Source organism: Pteropus alecto, unplaced genomic scaffold, assembly GCF_000325575.1.
Source record: "Pteropus alecto unplaced genomic scaffold, ASM32557v1 scaffold270, whole genome shotgun sequence".
NCBI lineage: Eukaryota > Metazoa > Chordata > Mammalia > Chiroptera > Pteropodidae > Pteropus > Pteropus alecto.
Genome location: NW_006430735.1, coordinates 7,591,210 through 7,601,079, shown reverse-complemented (window position 1 = coordinate 7,601,079; position 9,870 = coordinate 7,591,210). Strand labels below are relative to the sequence as shown.

Sequence of the window (9,870 nt, the reverse complement as noted above, 5' to 3'; positions counted from 1 at the left end):
ATTGTTATGTTGTTATTTTGTATTATTTTTTGTTTTGTTGTTTTGTTTTGTTTTGTTTTGTTTTGTTTTGTTTTGTTTTGTTTAAATGAAGAGCAAGAGGATTCATTTGCACTAAGTAGCCAAACATTCTGCTTGAAACGTATTTGGCATTCATATGGATTTTGGCAAGAAATAAGCTCTATCTGAACTCTGTTGTACTCATTCATTTTGTTAAAACTGATATTCAACAGATTATAGTTAGATTCAAGTAAAAATGAGGAAAATTTTCACTAAATTGTAGATTTTTGTGAATTATAGATTAAACATGGGAGCTCTTGGCTTAAGTATGTTTCTTTATTTCAAAAGAAGGAGTTAAAAATTCTTATTCTTGTCATTAGTGTGTGTATAGATTAATTCATTCTAACTGCCCTTTCAAAACAAAATGAAGATCAGTGATATTGATCCAACCATTTCACATTTAAATAGAGTGATTTAGAAAGGACACAACTTAGTTGCACATATGAGCAATATAAATAGCCTTTTAGGGTATGGGAAATTGTAAACAGGAACTAGAAGGTAATTTTATCCTCATCCTTAGGTTTAAGTAAGCCTGCCAGAATTTGCAAACTGATCGAAATTGTTACTTTTTCAGATAATTTCTGCTTATAGTGACATGTTCATGAGGTAGAAAACAGAAAAAATTCAAAATTCTTTTTTCTATGATAGTTTTGCTCTTGATATGTCCTTCTTCCCATAACAGAATACTTACTCCATTGCTCTTTATTCTCAACTCCCAGTTACAGAGAATCATCCTTGATTCCTGCCTTCTGCCCAGGAATTAGATCCTATCTTCTGGGTGAGCACTTGTTAGATCCTCAACTGACTGATGAATTCCCTGACTGCTCAGGGTCCCTCTCAGTGCCTTTACTCCATCTCTCACTGCCCCTCTCACTCTCTGCCTCTGAGAGGAGACCACACTCTGTCTGTGGATTGTTACTCCTTTTCTAATAAACCTTCCTTTGACTCTAACATTGGCGTGTATGTTGAATACTTTCTACACTCTCCGCCAAAGGACCCTCTCCTCTCGGTGCAGGGCTTGGTCTCCCCACACCACCTCGGGGGAATTTGCCCTGTCCTGCATCAGAACCGTATCTTCTAATGGCTGATGGAGAAGGAGTTGGGGGCATGATTTCACCATAACCTAATAGATTCAGAGGCATAACCAAGAAGAAAAAAGTATAATGAAATTATTTCAAATAATAGATCTCTTACAGAGCTTAGATTCTTTTTGAGGTTTAAATGAGATCGTGTCTTCTAATACCCAATGTTGATGTTACCCTGTCTTATAATGTGTCAAGTCTAAAAACATGTCTTGCAGTGATAGTGATGTATGGACTCTATTTTCATCTACAAAGTGAATGTGCTTTAGCTTCTTTTTTAAAATTTTACATTTGAGTGTGTGCTTATTTTTAATTTATAAAATATAACTTAGTTGAGATATAATTTTTCAAACTTTGAGATATGTTGTGGGTTAGTGTAAATCTTGGTCAAAAAAAACTTGGAACAGAGATTCTTTTATTAATTTATTTTCCTACTTTGGTTCTGGGACCTGATAAGAGTGTTGGTCTTGACATTTTTTTCCACTTCCAAAACTTTTGAGAATTTGACATATATAAATTTCACTTGCATTCTTATGTATTTGGTGACATTTTAAACTTATTTCTTACCCACCTCCTTGTCCCTTTTCTTCATTGTTATTGTTCAGGCTTCTCCAAGAATCAAGTGACATGTTTTCTAGTCCATTTACTCCCATTTTTATCTGTACTTCTCTTTTAGAGCCTTCAGTTCCCAGAATTAATCATAATATAAGAGTTTTGCTCCTTGTATGGAGGCATAAACTTCTAGTCAGACAGCCCACCTGCAAATAACAACATTAAACTATGAACAAAAACAAAAACAAAAAAGCAAAACAAACAAAATACAGTATAATGATCTGAGGGTTTTGAAGAATGAACAATAGTAGGAAGATTTTAGAGGGGAGTTGAAACTTAGATTAAGCAACTGACATGGGATGTGGTGAGTTTCACATTTTTGCAGCTTCTCCTGAGAATATCTGAAGTTGTACTGGCAATATAGGGCAACTAAACTTCAAAAGAAAACCTACTGCCTTTTGACTAGAGGGATCCTGGGCAGGAGCAGGGGATACCAGAGAGTGAAGGGTAGCACAGGAAAAGAAAAAGATGAAGAACCTCAAATTATTTATACAAACTCTGCCTAACTATTTGGCTGACCCCTGAACCACGCATGCATAGGGCAGACTCAACAGGACAGAGTTCATGGTTTCAGGTTAGCCAAGTTAATGGCCTGCTAAAACGAAATATCAGTACTCTCTGGTTTTGTATAACAGAATCCAGAGCATCTACAATTAACACTGACAATGTCCAAGATAAAACCTCAAATTACATCAAATATAAACAAAGAAAAAGAAAAAAACACCCATAAACTGTAACCCTTTCTCAAGGAAAAAAAAAAAATCAACAGATGATGATCCTGAAATGACCTAGATGTTACAATTTTCAGGCAAGAAAATTAAAGCAGCTGTTACAAACTATGCTGAAGGAGATAAAAGAAAATATAGGTGAAATGAATAAAAAATAGGAAATCTCAACAGAGAAGTAAAAAAATACATATAAAGAACTAAATGGAAAGTTTAAAATAGAAAAGTACATTATCTGAAATAATAAATTACCAAATAAGCTTAATAGTGTAATGGAAGTGGCAGAAGGAAAAGTCAATAAATTTAAAGATAGATCAATAGAAATCATTCAATCTAAAAAGGAGTGAGAAAAAAAGTGGAAAAATAAGTAGAACCTCAGAAGTCTAAAGGAAAGTTTTAAAAGATGTAGCATATAGGTCATTGAAGAACAAGAATGGAGCAGAAAAAATATTTAAATATTTTAAGAATAAAAGTTAAAGCTTTCCAATTTTTGTAAAAGACACATATAGATTCAAGAACTTTAGTGAACCCAAAAGATTATAAATTTTAAGAAAACAGTGCCTCAGAGTATCATAATAAAACTGTTGAAAGCCAAATTAATATTGCATTCAAAATTACATTTAGTGTTATGGAGACATTATAATGTCCTGTTTGAATATTTTTAAAAACATGAGGAAAAATTAGAAAGTAGAGTTTAAGTAACAGGCTATAGTCGCCTAACATCTATCTCTGCCACCTATTAGCTCTGTGACCTTGAGCCAATTTCTTTTCTTTAACCATCAATTTCTTCCTTTTAAAATGGTGATAAAGATGAAAATAAAACTACCTCATATGGCTGATATACAGATTAAGTTAAATAATATATACAAAACTTTGGGCAAAGCACTTAGTAGGAGCTAAATAAATGATAGATATTGTTACCTCCTTCTCCCCAGTGATCTTTGCTTGGTTTTACCTCTAAAGCCTAATTATTGCAAATAATTTTTCTTCCTTATAAGTCCTTTATCTAGTTTTGATATCAATGTTTTATAGTCTTATATAATGAGTTGAGGTGCTTTTCCTTTTTTTTTTATGGTAGAATTTTTATAACATAGATTTTAAAGTTTATCAAATATTGCCTCAAATTTTGTTTTCTTTTGCTTCTGATTTTAGGCAGAAAGTTTTAAGTCTTTCACCATTGAGTATAATGTTACCTGTGGGGTTTTTGTTTGTTTGTTTTCCTTTTACTAGTAATGATAACTTACCACTTTAAATAAAGTAAAAAAACTACTTCCATTTAAGCCTCTTTACCTCTCCCCACTTTTAAATATAACTGTCTTAAGTATTTCCTCTACCTACAGTAAGCACCACATAAGATGACTTTATAAATTTTAATTTATCTGTCAAACATGAATAAAAATATGAGAGGATAGTTTATTTTATTTACTCTTATTTTTTGCCTTATTGTTTTTGTTTTGCTATTTTTTTTTTAATAAGCTTGGGATAGAAGGGAAATTCCTAGAATATTTTTAACAGCGTTTCTTCTTTATTGTTTGTTTGTTTGTTTGATTTGATTTGATCTCCTTTACCCATTTTGCCCACTTTAGCAATCGTCAGCTTATACTCTGAATCTGTGAGTCTATTACTGTTTTGTTTTGTTTATTTTTGTTTTGCTTTTTTACATTCCATAGTAAATGAAATCATATGGTATTTGTCTTTGTCTTATTACATTTAACATAATATGTATATATACTCTAGGTCCATCCATGTGGTCACAAATGGCAAGATTTCATTTTTTTTTTTTTATTGCAGAGTAATTTTCATTACACACACACACACACACACACACACACACACACACTGAATTATATATATGTAATAAAAAAATATATATCCAAGGTATGGAAGCAACCTAGGTGTCCATATTGTTTTCCATATTGGCTGTACCAATTTACAATCCCACCAGCAGTGTACAAGGATTTCTTTTCCTCCACATCCTTGCTTGTATTTGTTACTTGTTGATTTTTTGGTATTAGCCATACTGAGTGGTGTGAGGCGATATCTCACTGTGGTTTTGACTTGCATTTTGTTCATGATTAGTGATGTCAAACATTGTTTCATGTGTCTTTTGGTCATCTTTATGTCCTCTTTGGAAAAATATTTATTCACAACCTCTGTCCATTTTTGAATTGGATTATTTGTGTTTTTTGTTAAGCTTTATGAATTTCTTATATATTTTGGATATTAACACCTTGTCGGATATATCACTTGTGAATATCTTTTTCCATTCAGTAGGTTATCTTTTTGTTTTGTCGATGGTTTCTTTTGCTGTGCAAAAATTTTTTAGTTTGATGTAGGGCAAGGGCAGTGAAAGCAAAAGTAAATAGGACTAAATGTTGCCTATAAATATATTAGGGCCTAGTAAATTATGTGTGTGTGTGTGTGTGTGTGTGTGTGTGTGTGTGTGTGTGTTTATGTTTATATACATTTCTAACTACTGAAGTAATGGTTTTATTTATAATAGTCTATTCAGGTTTACCAGTTTTTTTCAAGTCAGTTACATTTTTCTATAAAATTGTCCGTTTAATCTAAGTTTTAAGGTAGCTTGAATATTTAGTTCAAATAAATAGCATAAAGTTGTTCATATTGTTCAGTAATTATTTTAGATTTCCCAATAGATTTTCCCTTTTTTTAATGCTTTTTACTTACACATTCTCTTTTTTATGATAAAACTTTCCAGATTGATCTATCCACATTAGTCTTTTCAAAGAAACAATGTTTTATTTTGTTGACTGTCTTTATTTCACTTCTTTCTAATATTATTTTGCTGTTTTCCTGCTTTTAATTTTTTTGGTTTTGTTTTATTGTATCTTTACTGATTTGATAAGTTTTAGTCTTTATTTTTTAACACATTAACTTAAAGCTATACGTTTTCCCCTATGAATTGCTTTAGCTGCATTTGTTGGGTTTTGGTATGTATTGTGTTCATTGTCACTGAGTTCTCTATATTTTCTAATCTTCAAAATTTCATTAGTGTTTCACTTGTGATTTATCTAAAGTTTTAATTTTTTAAAAACTCCAGTTATTAGAGGTTTTGGGGGCATGGGGAAATATTTTTGTTATTAAAGTCTACATATAAATGTGATTAGAGGAAATAATATAATGATTTTAATTCTTTAGTATATGTTGAGACTTACTTTGTGGCTATTGATGTAGTGTCAGTTTTGGTAAAATTTTCACGAGTGCTTGGAATGCATGTGTATTTTATAATTCTGAGGTGCACAGTTTTATATTAAGTGGATTTATATTTGTTAACTGTTAAATTATCATTCTCTTTTTTTTACCTGCTTACTCTTAAAATTAATGGTAGAAATTGATAAAATCTTTTGTTATGATTAAGGATTTTGCTGTTTGTGATTTATGTATTTTATGTCTATTCTATTAGTTGCTTAGAGGAGCAGTTTATTGTATCTTGATGACTTATTTTATTTTCATTATTTAATTACCATCTTTATTTTTTAATAATGCTTTTACTTAGAATGCGATATAGCCTCATTTCAGATATTAATTTTAATGAAAATTTCCTTTCTATAAACCTTCTTGTTTTTATTTATCAAATCTGCTTTTTTTCACAGTTTCTTTTCTTTATTGTTACCTCTCTATATTTTTTATCATTTTAAACATTTTGTCACACTAAAGTCTGAGATTAATATTCTGTTACTTCAGTTCTTAAGGCTGTGCTCTGTTCATTTTTAACTTAATTCTCAGATTCAATCTAAAGAACTTGTGTGTCTGCTGACTCATTTATGGATAAATCTTTCCTAATATGTTTCATATTTTTGATACGTGAGCTCTTCTTTATTGGAATTTGTTTTTTCTTTGAGATTCCCACATGACTTGGGTTATTGGAGATGTCCTGCTAGAGTGGATTTCCTTTTCTGGGTACTCCAGGTGTATTACTTAGTTGCTATTTTCTGTGACTACAGTTACTGTAAATTTCCTTCATGTCCTTGAGGTTCCCTGGTTTATTACTGAGTTGGATAATACTCTTGGTATGTTGTGGTAGCATCATAATGATGCCAGGTGTCCTGTCCTCACATCCTTTTTGTTTCTATCTTCTTGGAATTTTAAGTTCTCTCTCGTGAGGTTGAACTTTTAAAATGTTTTCATTTGTATATGTGTTTGTGTGTTTTCTTCTATAAATGTAGCACCACTATGTTTTAACAGGAGAAGTTCTGTGAAAATCTAGCCTGACACTTTTGTAGAAAACAAAAGTGAATACTTATTCAAGGAGGCCTTTGTATTTCCCATTCCTTTGGCTTGAATGCCTTTTGTCCAAGGATATCTTTCTCTCTCCTTCTTTCATTTATTTTAGGCCTTTACCTGTGTTTGATCTTTCAATGATATTATCACGAGTTCCCTTCTCTGAAATGTCAACCCTAGCTTACTGTCCCAGCATTTATTTTTCCCTTCCTTGATTTATTTAAATTTCTTAGCATGGACCATTGCCTATCATTTTACATATTATTGTCATTTTCCCACACAAAAATTTCTGTGTTATCAGAAATTTTCATTTACTTTGTTTACTCGTATATCTTCAATAATTAAAAAAAATGCCTCGCACATAGTAAGTACTCAACAAATATTTGCTTAATAAATGATTTAAATATTCAGTGGCTGTGTTGTATGCCTGTTCCTGAACTAGGTGGTGATGATAAAAAAGAGAGAAATATAGACAAGATTCTAGCCCTCATGAGGACAACAGGCTATTAGAAAAGCAGTTTATCACTACAGGTGTGCAAAGGCTGTGAATTCAAATGAAGTCTTTTGATGAATTTTTTGGTACCAGGTGGACAACTCTTGGAAGTATGGAGGCATAGTGATTACTTTTCATATGCAATGCATATAAGACCTCTTATCTTCTTTATCTAAGAATAAAATAAAGAATACACACATGCGTTCACACACACAAACTTACATATATACAGACTAGAAAGATAATGATTTAGACAGAAAATAATTTTAATGAGGGAGCTGACATAAGTTTGGCTAAAGTAGTGAGAAAGTGAAAGTAACAAAGCGTGAAAAAAAGAATTTCCATTAAACTTTTCATGATACCAAGTTTCTCTTTCCATGTTGGTAGCCACCGTCTAAGCACAAAACACAAAGAAAACACAACTCTACATTCTGCTGCCTTGTAATTGTATCTAAAGAGCAAGTACACATTTGCCTTTTCTAACTGCAGATAGTACATGGAGGAGGATATGCTGTTACTTTATCATAGTAAATAATAAAGTTCATGGCAATATTTACACAGGCTGAGTTTCCAGCATATGAAATCATGTGAAGAATGTTAAATGTCTAAAATGTGTTTAATGTACATTTCAGTTGATTTTTCTCCTAACTATAATAGTAGCAATTATTTTATTTATATGAGGGGAAGGCTATGTCACCTAAGGGGAAAGCTAATAGATTTCTTGGCAATTTTTCTATCATGTTAAAGTCTCTTTCCATTTCTAACCGCAGTTATATTCTTACTACTCTGTCTTACACCGTTTTTTTACTTATTGTGTCTGACACCTACTTACCTCTTTTCTGCCTTGGAGCCCTTGTTTCTTCTATTTTTTTCTACCTAAAATGTCTGCTCCTGGGCTTTTAGTCAAATCATATCTCTATCTTTCTGCAGATACTGGCTGGCCAACGCAAAGGAACTAATGTGTAGTAAGTCTTTCTCTTAAATGCCACGAATTGTACTAGCAGCTGCTTTCATATATTTCAGGTTTTCCTGACTTGCTACTGAGTGAATAGAATTTACAATAAAAGAGTACCTACAGTATCAAGGCTTCCATGTGATAGATAGAGCTGGAATGTAGAGAAAACAACGGTAGGGGTGGCTGTTACCTACCTAAATTTTTAGTCTCTTGATTGAGACTAAAAGCTGCTGAGTGTTTATTGTGTGTTAGGCACTAAACCAGACCCTGGATATAGAGTGTAGAACAAAATAATGTGGCCTCTATAGAGTATACAGCCTAGTGGGGGAGAGAGAGAATAAACACATAAATCAATAATCATATGAATGATTCAAACTGTCATAAATACCACAACGTAATAAAATAATGGAGGGATCTGTCTCAGGAATAATATTCAGAGGTGGCCTCTCAGAGAGCACAGGACCAAACAATTAGGCAGAACTCTTTCAGGGAACTCTGAAGATATCGGTGTCTCAACTTCTACCACACTAGGTGTCTGTTAACAAGTGGGATTTTCATTGCTCACCTCTGCCCACCCAGGGGCCAAACCAACTAGGCTTTCTAGTCTGTTATAAACATTTGAGATTCAGGTTCTTATGATTTAGTTTTATAACGATTAAGAGGAAAAGAAGGAAGAAAACAAGGAAGAAAAAAGATCGGAAGGTTAGTTTTTCAAAGGTTGAAAAACAATTTGTTTAGGAATGTCATTCTCTAATTTTTTCATGCTTGTCAGTTTTCTTAATCATCAGAAGTAGATGGTAACACAAGTCATTCAACATTCTTTTAACCAATATTTAAACCATACAACTATTTATTAGGTACTGTGCTAAGATCTAGAGATGTAATGGTGAATAAGACAAAACCCCTGTCCTCATGTTTACAGTCTTATGTGAAAGATGGTTACAATGCAGTATGATATTAGGACAAGATTAAGCACAGAACATCAGATTCTGGAGGAGATAATACCCAAATTAAGACCCCAGAGATATGTACAAGCAGGTCAGTAGAATTTTACATTCCACAAGAACAAATAATTCTTTTCTATAGTCATAACTTCAAGTTGATAGTACTTTGAAAATACAATTCTTAATGGTTATCTGAATTCTAGTTTTGCTCATTTTCTTGACGAGCTCTTAAATTTTCATGTAAGAAGTTAAGTTTCAAAAAACTAATTAAAAAACTATTTTTGTCTATGGCCATGCTACCTTGAACAAGCCCGATCCCGTCTGATCTTGGAAGCTAAGCAGGGTCAGGCCCGGTTAGTATTTGGATGGGAGACCACCTATGAAGACCAGGTGCTGTAGATGTAAAAAATGAAAAAAATAAGGGATTGTAAGCTGACAAGGTCCTTGCAATCTGTGAGGTCAACCATGGGTTGCCTTGCCTAAAAATAATTAAAAGTAAATAAAAATAAAAAAACTATTTTCTTCTTAATAAACTGTGCAGTGTGGATTACAGGGTAAATAGACTTATTAATATTTAGTGTATTGTAGATCAGATTTCTACTTGAAAGTTCAAATTTATCATGTTTACACATAAAATTCGATATTAAATTATTTCATTTTAAGTGGTAGCCATTATTACTAGAAAATTCAAATAAAGCATATTTTTATAAACTTACTTTTTCATGCATTTTTGTAGTTTTATTATAGCTAGTCTGACCTA

The 9,870-nt window shown here is 32.2% G+C and overlaps 1 pseudogene; it reads left to right on the top strand.

Annotated features, from left to right (window-relative positions):
* Positions 1 to 9,393: 9,393 nt before the first annotated feature.
* On the top strand, positions 9,394 to 9,512 carry LOC112485260 (annotated as a pseudogene).
* Positions 9,513 to 9,870: the final 358 nt, after the last annotated feature.